This window comes from Balearica regulorum, chromosome 13, assembly GCF_011004875.1.
Source record: "Balearica regulorum gibbericeps isolate bBalReg1 chromosome 13, bBalReg1.pri, whole genome shotgun sequence".
NCBI lineage: Eukaryota > Metazoa > Chordata > Aves > Gruiformes > Gruidae > Balearica > Balearica regulorum.
Window position 1 is genome coordinate 5,938,448 of NC_046196.1, and position 17,539 is coordinate 5,955,986.

A 17,539-nucleotide genomic window follows, 5' to 3' on the forward strand; every position below is an offset into this window, starting at 1 on the left:
TCATACTTAATATTGGTGTTAAGTTTAGTAATCAGGCTATAGCCTAATGACTAAGCATTCTCTCTCTGCTGTTCTTTTTTCCTCTGATGTTATTAGTAAACATTTATAATCATATTAATGTTTGTACCTATATAAATCCTGGTTTAGCAAACCAGAGGCACGCTGGTGCATGCTAGACCTCACAGACCCTAAGTATGCTGTCTGCATGCGACAGCAGTGAATGCGGTGTCAAGAGTCGCAGATTTCATTTTGGTGAAGTAATGCTAACTTACATTATTTTGTGTGAGATTACAAAGACAGATTGGGATATTTTATTACACTGTCAATCAGCTGGTAGCCTAGCTCTCATCTGAGTACCGAGCCCTCTCCCCTCTTCCTCCTCAAACAAAGCAAACAGAAAAACCACACAGTTTTTGAAGGTGTTTATCATGAAATGTATGGAGCATGGTGACACCTTCAAATAGAACAGAAAACACATGCCAAATCAGTTCTATTGTGAAGTAAAGACAGCAGGTGGATTTCATGAATATATATGTGTATTTACTGGGCATAGCAGATTTTTCTAAAAATGAAGATGAGAGTAAATCAGTACAAAATAGGTGGCAATTGAATGAATTTCTTTAGAACAGAAGTTTTTATTGGAGAAACATAATAATTAGTTTCTGCAACCCATAGCTGCAGACACTGACAGTTCTGCTAATGAAAGATACTGCAGATACTGGCTGGAAAAGAATACAGAAAAATTACAGACTCTGACAAAAGGGTGTATTTTTCATTTACTAACTTTTCTTTCCTGAATATTCCCTTGAGTTACCTTGTTTTGTTTACAAGAGATTCTGGGGGCGGGGGAGGGTGGCGCATGGCATGCATGGGCAATTACTTTACATACTCATTTCAATCATAATCCATTCAGAATGATAAAAATGAAATCAAATGTAATTTATAATCTAGAACATTGCAGCTAGAGCTTTTTAAATATTACAGCTGCAATGTGATTTGACATAATCCCTTACAATCATTCAGGCTCTTTTAAAACCAAAACACATTTATCCATAAGTGACAATTACATCTCCATTTTTTCTTCTGAAAATTTGGTATGTTATTATGGTTTGGGGGGTGATCTTATGTAAGTAATGATTGCTGGTTGCACATAAAACTGTTTATTTTCAGACCCACACCTATCCTGAACCTTTTCCATGGACTGTCATCTGCTTAATGCATCTAATTAATATGAAATAATGTGCCACTGTTAGACAGTTAAAAAGAAAAAACTTCAAATGGAGCTTAGCCAGTTGTAATGCCTGTCTTGTTAATACCGTCATGATCATGTGCTCCAGAATGACACTAAACAGTAATTCCACTATGTAAGTATTATGATATGAGTGGCATTTCATTCTCTGTTTAGAAATCCCAAACCAGCATGAGATGATTGTATATCCTTCCTCCACACAGGGAGAGGAAATCCCCTAAACCAGATGTGGAGTGTAATTTCTTAGTTATTGATTTGTTTTATTTCCAAAAAGACAATTGTGACAGAATCCCAGTAGCCCGATGCTGAAGTACATCTGTAGCACATTTCTGAGCAAGCTACTGCCAATACAGTTTCTGTTTTGTCTACAGAAGCTGATCTCTTCTGTGTGGTTAATTGCCATTATCTTTTCTTTATCTCTTGCAATCAGCTATGCCTAGTTGTTTTTTCATGGTTTTGTAAACCACTGCAGCATTATTCACTTTGGCAAAGAATGTCTGGGTGTGCTGCGTCCAAAGCTGACAGTTGTTGGAAAGACTGATTTCAGCAGGCTCTGGATCACGTGGGAGCGTCTTTCTTTTCGTGTTTTACATCACCAGCTGAAGGGCCTGTTTGCTTCTGGTTGCAGCTTCCTGTGTCTCTTCTTTAAAGCAGCCTCCTTTCTGGTCTGGTGTGCTTCTTAGAGTTGTGTGATAATGGGAAATTCCCTCTTTGAGGTTTTAAATTTGACTTAGTTGCATATTGAGGCAAAATCTCTCTCCCTCCTTCCCCTTTGACTGTGGCTTCTTCAGGAAGAAAAATGTTTTGCATTTTCTTTGGGGGGAAGAAAAAAAAGGCTTGACCTTCTTCACAGAGTGATTGCTTTCAGGGACATAGCAGAGGATCAGAACTCCCCGGCTGGGCTTGAAAATGCCAATATTGATGCAACGAGGAAAGTCCAGTAGAGAAGAAGGAAAGCAGAAACTACAAAGCTGGGAAACTACCTGGCAGTAGGTGCTTGATACTAGGTAAAAAGGCTATATTCTTGGTATTGCCAGCCTCCAGAGATTAAAAATCTTGAGTTGGATGTTCCAAAACAATCATCTGTTTTTCCAAAAAGATGCCGAGTTCTTGTTCTTTTCTTTGAAGTTTTGGATTTCTGCTGCTCCTTCTAGTGTATCAGATATATACCATTAATATTTTCAGATACTTTGAGAGGTGGTCCTGGGGTGCTGCAGCTGGTCTCATCTCTTACATCTGCTGATCTGAAGGATGCTCCTTTCCAGAGCCCAAATCAGATCTGTTCCCGTGGGCTTTATATTACACGTGCACAGGCCCGAGACTCTGGGACAGTTTTGCCCTGTTAAGTCTGACCCAGTCCTTCCTCAGCTCGGCCTTTCGGCCTGTTCTAGTGTCACTTTGCTAACCCCCACCTCCTCAAACCGCACTCTGCTTTCTCTCTGCAGGTCAGGAAGGCTTTTCCCTAAACCCTTGCTCCCCAGAGCCTACAGCCAACCACCAGTTCTGTCCTTCATACTCGTCTCTGCCTGTCTTTGGATTTTGTCTCCAGACTTAGCAAGGTCAGCTACAGAAGGGGTCCTTTTTTCCTGCCTTTTTCTGGCCTGTTCTTAAAAGAGACCATAGGAATAAAGAGCTTTACCTACTGCTTTTGGTTGTTGACAAAGAGTGGAGTAGAGCTGATGCACTGCTTGTCCCAGGAGGCATGGAGAAGTGGGGCAGGCAGACAAAAGGAAGGCTTAAGAAGACATGAATAGAGCTGCAGAGTAGCTAACCATACAAAGAAGGAATGGGAAAAATCTGGTATGTCTTTTGGATTCAAGTTCTGGCCAGCAGAACTCTGTTTACAGGGGTGAAAAATCAGAGAGCCTGACAGGAGATAGTCAAGACAAGAGCCAGGATTTCTATACGTATAAACCCAAGATGGGCCCTGAGTTAGTATTGCTGCGTTGAGCAAGAAAGAAACAAAAAGGGGAACAGTGTACAGAATTGTGTTACTGTGTTCTATAACACAAGACCATTCAAAATGTAGTTGTTACAAAACAAAACATTTGGATAAAATCATAATAAAATCAGTCTAACTGTGCAAGCTGCTTAACTGATGGAACTATATGTTCTGATTAGATCCCTCTGTCTTACTCTATACTCAATTAATTTGATAATATCAACACTGATTTTCTTTCTTTCTTTTATTCAGTTGACCTTATTGCCACTTCATGCTTCATGTTTGTTGGTTAGGAAGTGTATATCCTTTGCAGAATGTAGCTCAGTAGAAAACAGTAAGAATGACTGAGTAGGAAAGGAGACAGAAATAAACTTCACCTGGTAATGTAACCCATGTTTTCTGGCTTCCCACATGGTGTGCTTAACTTTCTAATTTGATCATATTTTTATGTTTTGAATATTGTATGAAGTGGTTTATCTAAAAATAGAAGGAGAGCTAAATTAAGTGGAAGTATCATATCGTTTGAACTAGTTCGGTCTGTTTTAGCTGATGGCATAGCTGCGTTTTGTTATTTTTAAATTCCTTCTGCATGAGAGAAGGGCAAGAGAGTTGGGCTTAAATGATTTGGTAAAAATCCTAAGGAAGTTAAAAGCAGCAGGTCTCTGTGACTGGATGTAGCTGATAGAACCGCGTCCCTGTAAGTTGTCACTATAAATTTAAGATGCTTGTTCAAGTGACCTAGGTCATTCGTGTGAATGATCTGTAGAACTGTAATTCTTTGTACAAATGTGTAGTTTGACTGTGTCCAAAAAACATTGAAAATGGACTACTTTAAGTGCAAATATAATAATTTAATGCATTTCTTTATGTGTATACAAATGGATGTCACCTTGAGGACTGTATGCTATATGCCAAGTGTAAGAGGTTAGATGCTGAAACACGCAGACGTTGTGAAACCCTTCTGAACGGGATATGGGGAAGATTAAATGAATCTATACAAACGAACTTTTGCTCTCTTCTGTTAGAAGGTGTAGAGATATCTGTGCCTTTTCTTTCTTGCATTTTTTCTTGTTTCTTCCTATGTTTCAAAATCAATATTCTCTCCACAGTTTCAGTTTTCTTATCTGCTGTATCTTATCTGCTGTCTTTGTGAAGCTGGATAACAAATTCAGTCCTGACCAGTATTTACAATGCAGAATTTTTTAACAATATAGTTTTGGATGAGTATTCCAAAAAACCTGCATGTCATTTTAATGAGTGAGTTTTGGGCTTGTGAATTTAGTTCAAGAAAGCCTAAAGCATTGTCTTGCTCTATATTTTTTCATAATACCATTGTGACAAATACCTACAGAAGGCCATTTGGAAGGATTTTATTTGTGTTTTGTGTTGCTGGTATCCACTGTAGAGAAGCCCTAACTACTGCACCCGAGACCTGTTAAAATAGGTGCTATATAGTCTCTCCAAAAAAGGCAACACAGAGAAGACAAAGGAATGTTATTTTCATTTTTTTTTATGGATGGAAAGACAGGCACAAAGAGATTGTGGATTCTTCTGGGTCATGCAAGAAGTACGTTGCAGAGTTTGGAAGTAGTCTAGGATGTCCCGAAATATAGCACAGTGTCTCAAACCAACAATCTTTGGTCACTTGTAACAAAAATAGCAATGTTAATATCAAGTTGAATTCATGTCATCATTTTGCCAAAAATATTTAGGAGGAGAAAACTCAGACAGAGAAGGTAGTTTAAAGCAAGAACAGAAGCAGAAAGCAGCAGGGAATAATATTCTCTGTCTTAAAATATGGAGGCCTAATTTTTAGGAAATACTTCTCATTCATCACAGGCACAGAATTCTGCTCTTTGTATATGCAGTATTTGTGTATTAAACAATGAACATAAGGGCCTTTTTTTATATGTCTTCAGAAGCAGCATTCCATTGCTTTTCTACCAGTTCCTGTGTTGTATCATCTGGGATGCGAGACACACGTGTGAAGCAGGGTGCATTGGAAGAGGTGCCCACAACAGAGGAGCTCAGGCAGACACCACGTATGGAAGTACTTTAGTTGAGTCAGCACAGGACTAACACTAAGCTGATGAGCTCCACTCACAGGCTTATTTATTAGCTTGGGCACAGCATCAAACTGATACAGCTTTTGGGCTTGAATCTCCACAAGAGTGTTCAGCAGAGGCTGCTGCCAGCGAGGACATCTCTGCACTGTGCTTCACTGCGCAGAGCGGACACAGTTATTGTTGCTTCTCAGCCCATGCCTCAGGTGGGTGATGGAGAGACCCGTATCTTCTGAGAGGCTGGGTCTAGTTTGGCAGTAAGCTGCTTGGTCTCAAATTATTGTATGTCTCCTAGTTTTGAACAGGTGCTTTGTACTTACGTCTTCAGCTGAAGACTATAACGATGCAGGTGCTCAGAGCACCTTAAAACAGTTTATTCATTTAATCAGTTCTTGCCAATTTTTAGCACTCAGCTTCCCAGGACTGCCTCCCTAGCATGTCTAGACTTATTCACAATCCACGCCTTTGAAGATCATTAACACTACTGACTAGACGTGTGGGATTAGAGGTGGGTATTTAATGAGAGTGCTGTTGTTTCTCCATGCCTTTTGGGAGCTGGGATGAAACATGATTTAGAAACTTGTATTTTGGAAGATGATATATGTGAAACCGGTCTCTCTGCATACATCGGGGGGTTGTTTGAAGAACATACGACTTCCATCTCTATGCCCAAGTATATAACAAATTAAACAGAAAGTGCCACCTTGCTTTAATATGTTTTGGCTGACTAACAGCTCACTAAATGTAAATAAGCAAATACCTTGGGACCTCACTATTTATGGTTTTTTAGAACCAGTTTAAGTCAGTATGTATTAAACTATCTAACAGTTTTCTCTCTGGTTTTGGGATTAAGCCAGCTAAATCTGCCTTAAGATTTATTAAAATTGGTTGGACTAACTCAAAAATGCTAATTTTGAAATGATCTAGAGTTGATAGTTCAGATGTGGCTGAATCATGATTAGAGTGATTTCATCAAGGACAATGGGGTCTCGTGTACCTTATGCTTGTGTAAAAGCACAAGGAGCAAGAACCAAGCAGGAGGGACAGAGATGCTGAAAGATGGCTCTATCAGAAGACTTCGTTTAATGTGTGCCATTCAGGGGAGAAGGCTGAAAACTTTCAGTCCTTCCAGACTGATTTTGCTGTACCTTGCTTTTCAAAAATAGAGATGTTTTTTAAAAAGAGAGTTGTTAGTGAAAAATTCTCTTGAACATTTTCTAGATCGATTTCTTTGAAACTTATTTTCAGGATGTATGTTCTGTCTTACTTGTCATTGGGAGAGTCCATATTGGTGAAATACTACCTTTGCTACTTCAATACAGAAAGACCGAGCTGGCAGCAGTCAGATAAATTTAAAGACTTTTTTCTTCTTTCATAAATGGGACAAATTTTATGGCCTATCATCTCTCCACCATTTTCGAATACCTATTCTGGAGGTTCCAGACTGAGTGTGTTTGGGTCTCATTTGAGCTTCTACATAGTGAATAAGATATGGAGCAACCTATGATAAAATTTTAATGAGCAGTAGTCATACTATCCACAGGCATAGATCACACGGCCCACGTTAGTGGTTAGAACTACACACATCTAAAACAGATGCCTTTTTCATCATTGTCTCTGCGTTACTCTTCTCCAGGGATATAAAATAGCATTTAAGAATCCTCCCAAGGGTGCATTCGTGGAGCAGATAAGACAATTTCTTCAGCTAGATTGCAGCTGTAATTCTTTTCAATTGTAATTGCCGGCTGGAGAGGTGCCTGCAGGCCAGAGGGATGCTGTTCTTTACATTAGTTTCTTTGAAAAGAAAAGGAAATATAAAACTGGTGATTCTTTCTAAGATTTTTTTTTTTCCAGGTGTCGCCATGTGAACTCAAAAAAACCAAAGCATCTTAGTAAAATAGAAAATAAATAATAATAAAAATGCCCCGGCTTACTCCTGTGACAGTCTCTTTAGGGTTACATATTTGTGTTGGGCAAGCTGTCCCACATTTGGAAGCCTGTGTTGCAGTCAACTGCTCCTCATCACAGTGTGCTTTAGGTGAGAATAGCAGTCTTTCTCCCTTAACTGCTCCTTTATTTCTGTGTTGCTTTGTTTTTATGGCAAAGAATGAAATGTTCTCTCTCCAAACATTCTGACATTTGGCAGGAACTGGGGAAGGAAGTGCCGTGCCAAAGCAAATCCCTGTGCAAAAACTGCAGACGACGTATTATTTTTACTTTTTTGTCCTGAGAAAATCTGTGAGATGATGGAGTCATGCTGCAAGTGCTGTTCCAAAAGGTGGCCATTTGTGTAATGACAAATGGAATGAGATAAATTAATGTTGTGTAATTTAACAATACTTGACTTAGCAAAACTGTGTTGTGCCAGATCTGCACTGCTGTAAGTTGACTTGATGCAGGTGCAAACATCCATGCCAGTCCTAAGGCAGAACTGAGACCACTGAGAGTTTAGTAAAAATCTTGCCAAGCATAATATTTATTAATTTTGCACTTGCTAAGGGATAGCTCTGTAGCTTATTGCTGCGTCACGCTGTTTTCAGGCAATCTATACTGGAAGATAATCAGTTGCAAGCTGTAGGACTTGGATTGAAGAGCACTTGGTAATGTTCAGTATTGAAAGGGGAAGGGCAGGATTGGTGTGCAGCCACAGAACAGCTCGTGAGGACCATGTCCTGAAGTGAGAGATTGAAAAATCCCCATGGCTTTTCATGTTGTAAATCTGTGTCTGGTTTCTGGGCTCTACTTGAGCAGTTCCATAGACCACTGACACGTTTTTAGGTTAGATGTAGAACTCACTGGGTGAATTTATGTTGACTGAGTTAGGAGCTGATCAAAATTTTCCCCTCTGGTCTGGGAGTGTGAAAGGATGTAAGACACTTTCAGAAGTCCAAAGAGAAGCCCAGAATTAAGCTACTTAATACATGGCACATTTTCAAGAAAACCAAGCATTTGTCTTTCCCAGTGAGTACTTCTGGCAATTTGCCCAATTTAAATTCGGTTTTAGAAATATTTACATAGGTTTCTATTTTTAATAATCTTCATCTTTGTTCTTGTAACAACTTTTATATTAACTGCGAAAACCCCAAAGCTTTTGAGATCAGTTTAAAACTGCTGATTTGACAAAAACTGTTTTCCCCATAAAGCTGCATGATGTGAGTGTGGTTAAATCCAGTGGCCTCATCCTGGAATGAGAAACAGTAGATTGCACATGGCATATCCATTTCACTCAAAGCCGGATGCAGCCAGCCTTGGGCTCATTAATCCACAAATACATTTTCCCTGAAAAATGATTCTATGTAAATTTTAGAACTCAAAAGTACAATTCAGCTCTGAAAACAGACTGAGCAGTTTGAGCAATTCACGTGAGTAGTTTGAGGAATGAAGTGAGTCGTCATTCCTCAGAGAAGAGGGCTTTTCTATACTAATAAATTGCAGTGGTGTTTTGATTTTTCATGAAAATTAGCAGTCACATTGTTTCATATACAAGAAACTTCATCAGCAAAGTTGGTGCTGCTAAATGAGTGTAAATTTAGTTTGCATAATGGTTTTTGGTATTCCAGAATGAAGATTTTTTTATACCCGACAATATGGAATTGGTTCAGTTGCCTGTTGACTGTAAGAGATGTTTACTTGCAAGACTCAAAAGCAGTGGGCTGGTTTGCTGAGTTTAGTTTAGACTTCTGGGTTAAAAGGACTGATGAGAGGAAAGCCTAGAGAATTACGAACTGTACAATGACCGTGAAACACGTCGCTTTTTCATTGACTTTCAAGTAATTTTACATAATTCGGAATTGGATTGCCTTTAGCTGTCAATGTCTTTCACTGAGCCCCCCTGAGAAATGAAGCTGTTGTACCCCCTCTTAACTAGTGTTCAGCTGGCTCAACAGTTGTATGGGTGATACTTCTAAAGGCGCAGAAAATGTTGGTGATGATACACTGAGAGGACTAGATCCAGTCTTATAATGTAGTGGGTGGGACATGGGTTTCTAGAACCATCTTTAAATATGACATGAAATTGAGATCCTAGTCTCAATTATATCAATCTGCTGTTGTAAGAAAAGTCAAAGTTCGAGATGAGGTAGTTGCTTTCTTTAGTTTACACTCCGCGTGTATTGCAAAACCGATGAGGAGAGAAGGAAATAAAAAAGGATAAAGAATAAAAACATGAAACCACATAAAAACAACTTAACGTGAAATTTGTACACTCTAAATTTTCAAGGAAAAGCGTAGCTCTAGTCACCAGTCCCTATTGCTTTCATTGTGGGCTAAAGCAAATGGAACGGATAAATTCCATACTGCTCTTTGGAGAATGTTAAGATTTTTATGTCAGTTGGATGTGAGGGGAAAGCAAAAAAGTCTCTACCCGTTTATACCAGCAGACAATGAAAAATGATTCTCCTTCAAATAGATAACAACCTTACCTCATCCCAGCAATACCTAAAATGGTCTGGAATGGCTTTTCATTATCTAGCTTACACATCTGAAAAATGAAAGCCAAGAAGAATAGAAACAGGAAACTAGTTCCTTTTGATGGATGCAGTTTCACTTCTAACGGCACTCTTGAAATTCACATTCTCAGACACATTTGCCCAATAATTTTCAGAGCAAAGTCCTTGGGGGGATTTCCCAAATGACTGCTACATGCATTAAGAGGAACTAGTGCTTTTTTCCCTCTTCTCTTTCCTGAGGTATATATTTGTGTGCAGAATGCTTTGCCCAGATCTTTAGATGCTAGATAGGCAAATACATACCATAGCTGAAATTTGCCCTGCAGTGATGCTCATCTCTGTGCAAACTGCCAGCACAGCAGCCTATGTTGTGTAAGGCCAATTTTAGGTCCTTAATGTGGTTCTTCTGTTGTACATAAGAATTTATGTAGATCGTTCCACTGGGGTAAATTTTCTTTATTTGCCAAACAGAAAAGCTTCTAATTCCATTCCCAATGCAATTGCAAGCCATGCTTAAGAAATGCTACATCACATGCTCCTTTTATAGCTCATAAAATACTTGTGTCATCTTATCTTCACTTTCATTATTTTTGCCTTGAATTGAACGTATGGCTGTGGCTTGGCACTGCCAGTCTCCCAGGTTTTGATGACAGGCAGTCTGATGAAATGGAGATACGAGGTTCTTGGGAGAGGCTTCTTTCTACAACACAGACTCCAGACTAATGGATTATTACTCGGAAAATGTCTAAATAGCCCTGCAGCTTCTCTGACACTGGTCAAAGTCCAGTGGAAGTACATGTCCACTCTGTGGGGGCAGAAAAGGGGTATTCTTCAGCTCTGGGTACATCCCAGCAACATGCTTTCTATTGGATCACAGAGGAGAATGGGAAAATAACAAAAGAAAATCTTGCTAATAAATTATGTAAATCTTTTGGTCTCCAAGAACAGCGAATGCGTAAGCTTTTAGTTTGTTTTCCCCCATACTTCTCTTCTGCCCATTGCAGAACTGAAAAGTGTAAAGGGCAGAGACCCTGCCGGGCTGTGCCTGCAGATCATTTAGCATAAGTGGACCTTGATCTTGTTTAGGAGCTGGGAGTTCCTTTGAGCATTTAAACTTAGAATTATTGTTAGTTTTATTGACTTAAGACACAAGCCTTTAACATATTCTCTGTTCCTCCATTCAAACTTAATTATTTAAATGCCTAACTTGTTTATAGCTTACAAAACCATTGTTTTGGGAACATTTTATTGAATAATAGGGCAAAACAGAGAAGAAGTTTGTTTAAAACTGGAAAGATTTGGACTGCATCCAACTTCTGAGCTTAGCTTGCTTGCTTGGAGAGAGGATCAGCAATAATATGCTTCAGGGTAAAATACTGTGACTTAACTGCATCTGTTGTGTGACTGATGATGCTATAAGGTTTGACAAATATTGGCTGATTGTCCTTTATTTCTTTTAATGCCTCATGTATTTTTTAAATAATATTAACAAATGATAATAACTGGAAGTTCATGGACCACTTTTGTGAAGGCTGTAAGATACCAGTGACATATGTGCATATGTTTAAGGAATGGTGTGGAAATCTTGAAATGATCTGAAAATCATTTTCCTCTGAAAAGAGGAAAATGCTCTTATCAGGAGTTTGGATTTGATATGTGAAAGATAGAAATACTGACTCAGTGTCCCCACTGTAATTGCAATAACAGAGTTTGTTAGATGTTGCTATGCTAAATACTTACAAATGATGCATACATAAAAACAAAACCCAAAGCAGAGTACATTTGCACTAACCATTCATGCCCAAATTATTGTTCAAACAAATAAAACTGTTGCAGTTAATGCCACCTTTAGTAGGTTTATTTAATCTTAACGTTGTATATGTGGATCTGAGGCAACTTCTAGCTTTTCAATCAGTGGTACTATTAGGCATTTTACAGGCATCTAAGGTCTTCTGCATTCTTTTACCAAGCTGTTTTGTGTGCCTGTGCTTCCTGCTTTGCTGCCTGTGTTTGATGTGAGTGATACTATGAGAGAAAAGCATGAGCTGCATTCACTGAATACTGGGCTTAATGTTATAGCGGGTGTTAGAATAGAGAGCAGGCTGTTACGAGAGTCTGGACTAGGTATACTGCAAAAGCAGAACAATGAGAAAACGTACAAGAAACAAATGGTGATGTTTCCATGGAATCAGCTGGATTGAAAATTACAGATTTGATCCGCAGAGGTAAAAGGAGTCAAATACTTACAAATGTTAAATGTCTCCAATCCTGCAGATACATCCGCCTCCCAAGCCTCCCAGGTCACGGGAAAGTCCTAAAACTTTCAATGACAGCTGGCACCTGCTAACACCTGGAGCAGTTCTGTTGTATTTTGTGGATGCTGTGGAAGATGGCAAGAACATTTCTTTACTTCTACTGGTATGTTGCAAAGCGTTTTATTTTGCTGTCTTTCTCTGCTGGCAGAGAGAGATCATTAGGGACAAATGACATATTTCATTTATCTTAGACAAGCTATTTACAACCTTCTCCAGGGTTTCCTGTGAATCTGACCCTTCTCCACAAATAAATAACAGTGGAGTTCTGGCACTGATTTCAATTTGAGGAGAATTGGGCTCCAACAGAGGGTGCAATCCATGGGCAGTAGTTAATATAGCAATTTCTATAGGAACATTCAGCTTCTATTACTCTCCATGGGTGCACAAAGTCTCTAATGGCAGAAGCCTAGGGAGACCTGGCTTTGAAGTGTTATCTGGAAAGTGACCATAAAAAAGATATATTCCTCAATTTCACCACTTGCAAAACTTCCATTCTTAGACTCCAAAAGCACAGTTATTGCCAACATGACAGACATTAGGAGGCAAAACCACAGGCATACTGATCTATAGGAGAGTAATGTAAGGCCCACAAAGAATACTGACCTTGTTTACAAGTAATGGAAAAGGTCAGTGCCAAAAGCAGCTGGAGTTAGAGTTACAGCTAGAAAAAACAGGCAGAGAATATGCTGACTGTTGTTTTACACTTCTTAGCTAAGAAGCTGGGAATGATTGAGGATCACTTCCCAACACAATTGCAAGAATAAATGCTGTGGCCACAGGTGATAATATAAATTCCACATCAGTGACAGTAAATTAAGTCTTCTGCCCTGACTGTATACCTGAAAATCATGAGGATCAAGGAGTCAAGGCTCTACAATTCAAAAATAAATGAGCACTGCCATGTTTCCACCTTACGCAGGTTGAAAACCCATCCATTACTGAAAGTCACTGTCAGAAGATTGTTGTGGGTTCGCTACAGCAACAGACTTTCCTTTCAGATGGTTGTCCAGCAGTCCAACCGTCTGAAATTTGGTCACAGTGTTTTTACCTAAAATGGCCTTGCTACATACAGGTGTGATGTGAATGTTCAGTGCTTTTTAAATCTGTAAAAAGCTACGGACCATCACTCCAGTACAGAAATATCTTCTAATAGTAGTGACAGAATGTCACATCTCCCATATCGTGTAATCTTCATTGCCAGCATACAGTGAGTAGAAAAGGGTCACAACTGAGTTTCCTCTTGGCAGAATTTATGTTGCCTAATTTTGAATATCTACAGCGTAGATGTCAATGTAAGAGCTCATTATCCAAACTCCCCCTGCAATCAGTGGAGAGAAATGGCCACTTTTAAGGCTGAGCTAATCAATAATTCACCAAAGAAGGTGAGGGAAGGTACCTTTTTTCATTTGCAGAGTCTCAGGGAATCAATATGCTGGATGTGAGAGAGTTTCCATTCTTTGTGATGTATGCCTCAAGTCTCTAATTCTCTTGTTAGGTAGTTGCAAGTGTTTCAATGTCAACATTAAAACCCCTCCCCAAAATTAATAACAATGGTATTTTTCTAGTGTAAGCAATAGAATACATTGTTTATACTTCCATTGCATTTAAAAACAGTGTTTCAAAGTAATGTATATATAACTGTATTATAGAATGAGTTGGTAGTACTGCTTGTAAATATTTCTTAGGGCTGTTATGCTATTTTAGAGGCTTTGAGTAAATATGTACTACTTTCAGAAAGGAGCAGCATGGTTAAACAGTAGAGCAAAAGGAGTCTTTTACAAATAAAAAAGCATCTGGCTCAAAATGGGAGGTGGAAAAAGAGCATAACCTGGGCTGGTTAAATATAAAACCAGACCATATATAAATATAAAACCATGAGGCAGACCTAGGAAGATTTTGAGGAACAACTTGCTGAGGGCATAAAACTGTTGAAGAAAAAAACCATTTTTCTCCAGAGAAGAGATTCTGCCAGAGAAACTGCATAGCCAATAGATGTGTAAAATACATAGGCAAGAAAAATGACATGGCAGAAAAGCTGAATGAATTATTTGCATTGGTGTTCACTCTGGAGGAGAGTTTGATTTTTTCCTTTATGGTGCCAAGGGTGAAGACCTGTCTTGTGTTCAGGTGCTGGTTGGAGAGATATTAGAATAAATAGAAATGAGAAGCAGATACAACAGAGCTGAAATAAATTTTCTCATTTTTCACTAGAAAGAGAACTAGTGCTGTCCTCCAGACATCTGGGTTGGGAATCTCTGCTGTTTAATATATTCATAGCTAAACTAAAGAAGTGACCAGGAGTAGTGAGTTGATCAGGTTTTCTGGTGGTAAATTATTTTTGAAGTTGGTAGTCAAAATTAAAGCTGAGAAAAGTGTTTTGAGAATCGCTCATGAATAATTCCCTGAAAATGTCACCTTGACACTTTGACCCAGTGAATAGACTAATAAAATATTGGGAATTACTAGGAAGAAAGTGGAAAAAGAAATAAAAAATTGCTGTAGGCCAGTGTACTCAGTGGCACATCTACATTTTGAATGTGATGTGCAGTTCTCTCAGCCGACTCCTAAACAGGCAATGTGGGATTAGGAAAAGCAGAGAGGCTATCATCAGGAATGGTCACGTATGAATGGCCATGAAAGAGACACTAACAGTCTGCGACTCTTCAGCGGGGAAGGAGGGTGCCCAGAACTCATGGGACAGAGGTTTTGAATGGCAAGGCAAAGGTGGAAATATTCTTCATTTCTCTGAACACAGCACCTACGAGGCGTCAGAATAACGTGGCTGTGCTGCAGATTGAGAGCAAACAAAAGGAAGTACTCACTTTGCACAACACACAATTAAGTCATGGGATCCATTGCTACAGGATGTTTCGTATGCCAAAATATATATAGGTTTAAAAAATGATTAGACAATTCATGAAAGAAAGGTCCATTGAGGGCTACTAAACAGGAAGATGCTGATGTAACCTCCAGCTCAGGAAGTCCCCAGACTACAGATTGCCAGGAACTGTGAAAGTTACTGGGGGAATGCTCTTGGAGTCTTTCTTTTTGCATCTGTTACTGGTCACTACCCTCTGGGGAACAGGGAGCAAGCAGCGGTTGTTTTTCGCTTGGTTGTTGCATGCAGCTGGTGACATACCATATTTTGGAATCTGTGTCTTAGGATATTAAAACTGAAAGCAGAACAGAATTTAATTTTCTTTGTTTCTGCAGTTTGTCTATTTCTTATATTTCACTCAGTTTTGGCGATGAAACTAGACCGCTTCATTCCCTTTCAATTACAGTGTGTTCAGTTTTCTAGTTCTCCAGTGCTACCAAAATTATACTCAGTGTGAATGTCTGACATTCCTGAACAGTATTGCCAAATAAGAGCAAAAAACCTACCAAAAATTTATGGAACAAAACAAAATAATGAGTATATTTTTATTCATGCTGAGTTCTGGATTGGTCTTCCACGGATGGTTGTATTTGAAATGTCCATAGTAAATTTCAGTTCATTGTAAAATACTAACCCAGTGTGTATCTTAAAACAACGTGGATGCCCATTCCCTGGGAATTCAGCACCTTCATGGGAGTTTGGTGCCTATGTCCCTTTCTAGTAGGGATTTGAATTCTTCAACTGCGGTTCCTCATAGCAGGTATGATGGGTATTCCTCCTCCCATGTTGGGAACTGTTCCTTAAAGGCAGACTTAGAACAGGAAAGAGCAATTATAAAAATTCTATTTTAGGGAAAATCAATCTAAATATGAGTTACCCAGAATAAAACAAGTTCTCTGTGGTGGCAATAGCCAAGTGTAATCTTTCTATCATCAGATGGAAATGTAATGGGAAATCAATGACTGGACCACTCTTTGTTCTTTATATTTTGCTGCCACGCTAACGGAATCCCTGAATTTACTCAGCCTCTCTGCCAACTGCCGTGTCCGTGGAGGAGCAACACAGCCGAGGAAATCTAACCCCAGAAGAGAAATATCAGACAGAACACACTGATATTTAGACACTCCATAGCATATTACAGAGATCTTAAGAATAAATATGAATAACAAGCAAAATAGCAGAGATTTTTAGCAACGATATAGTAAAGACAGACTCTTAATTGATGCAGGAAGTTGATAATTTCTTATTAAATGAAGACTTTACAGATTTGTATTGATAGAATTGTAGGTGGATATCTTGACAATATTTCATTTTCCTTAAGAAGATGTTCAGTTTAAGCCAATATTTAGAATGTTAAATAGCAAGTACCATACTTTCAATGGTAATATATTACTTTTAAGATTTGTAAGCCATGCAGTGTGTTGTTAAGGACCAGCTCGGGTTAGCCAGCAAACTGTTCTTTTTAGCAGACACTTCTATACTTAGATAGTTGGAAAAAAAAAAAAAAAAAGATGTTATTTGTTAGTACCATATCAGTTCAAATGTACGTGATGCTGATATTTCAAGCTGAGAGCTTTTGTATTTGAAAGAAATGGAACCGGATAAACATTCACTGTAGGAGTAACTTTTACCCATTTGAGAAAAATAACTATGAAGCTCAAGGGAGGTTGTGTCTTTTGGTAGTGTTCTTTTTTAATTTTCAAATTGCTGCAATTTTTTTACGTTTTTCCTGTGTTAAAGTTAACAATACGTTGATGTTCATTTTGATAAATTAGCAACTATTCTTATTTATAAGAATAGTATTTTATTTGTCCACCTCTTCACTGCTAAAGCTGCATTTAAAAGCTATCTAGGTTTCTCCTCTTTCCATTACTCCTACTAGACATTTGTTTCAGAACTTCACTGATTATTAGAAATGTCCTTCAGATTTCCGCAACATATTTATGATTAATGCTAAAGCTGTCTTTTTGCTTAAGCAGCTCTTCTTACTGTTTCTCATATGTATATCTGGAAACAGTAGCTGCATCTGCTCAGCCTTTGTTTTGCTTGGGTCAAAGAAATCCTAGTCTTTAAAAATACTTTTAAAAATTCTTAAGACAGATCATTTCCCGCACCATCCATCTAAGCAGTTTTCCATTTTACCAATGCGAAATAATTCTTTTTCTTAAAAACAGATAATAGAATTGTACCATTGCCTAGATAAATTCTATTCTGTACTGTGTATCTACAGATCTGGTGTGCTCATTGGAGTTCTGTGTAATGTTTTTCTTTGCATAGTACTTCATTAGGTTTGCAGAAGGGGATTGAAGTGCCGCCTTTGCGTTATTTTCAAAGACGTAGTTGTTTGAGTGCCCAGATAGTTCCTAGTTAACATGTTTCAGCCTTGTAGCAATTATGTAGTGACAATTAGCATTTCAGATATTTTGTATATTCCATTGACAGGCTCTGAATTTTCTATGGAAAATGATGATTACGAGGCCATCAAAATAGCTTATAATTGCTTTCCTGCGTTTCTTTTTTTTTTTTTTAAAGAAAAAATATTATAAGAAGCATGATGATACATTATTCAACTGTACTTTTTCATATTCTAAATACACATTTATGTCCACCCTCTGAACTTACGTTCTTATCATTGCACAGAAAA

At 38.4% G+C, this 17,539-nt stretch overlaps 1 long non-coding RNA gene across 1 annotated transcript in view; it reads left to right on the forward strand.

Moving 5' to 3' along the window:
* The first annotated feature begins 11,990 nt into the window (after positions 1–11,990).
* LOC142603707 (uncharacterized) overlaps positions 11,991–17,539 on the forward strand; it is a 349,083-nt gene continuing 343,534 nt past the window's right edge. Inside the window, exon 1 of the long non-coding RNA XR_012837604.1 lies at positions 11,991–12,120. This is a non-coding gene — a long non-coding RNA (uncharacterized LOC142603707). The remainder of the gene's footprint in view (positions 12,121–17,539) is intronic.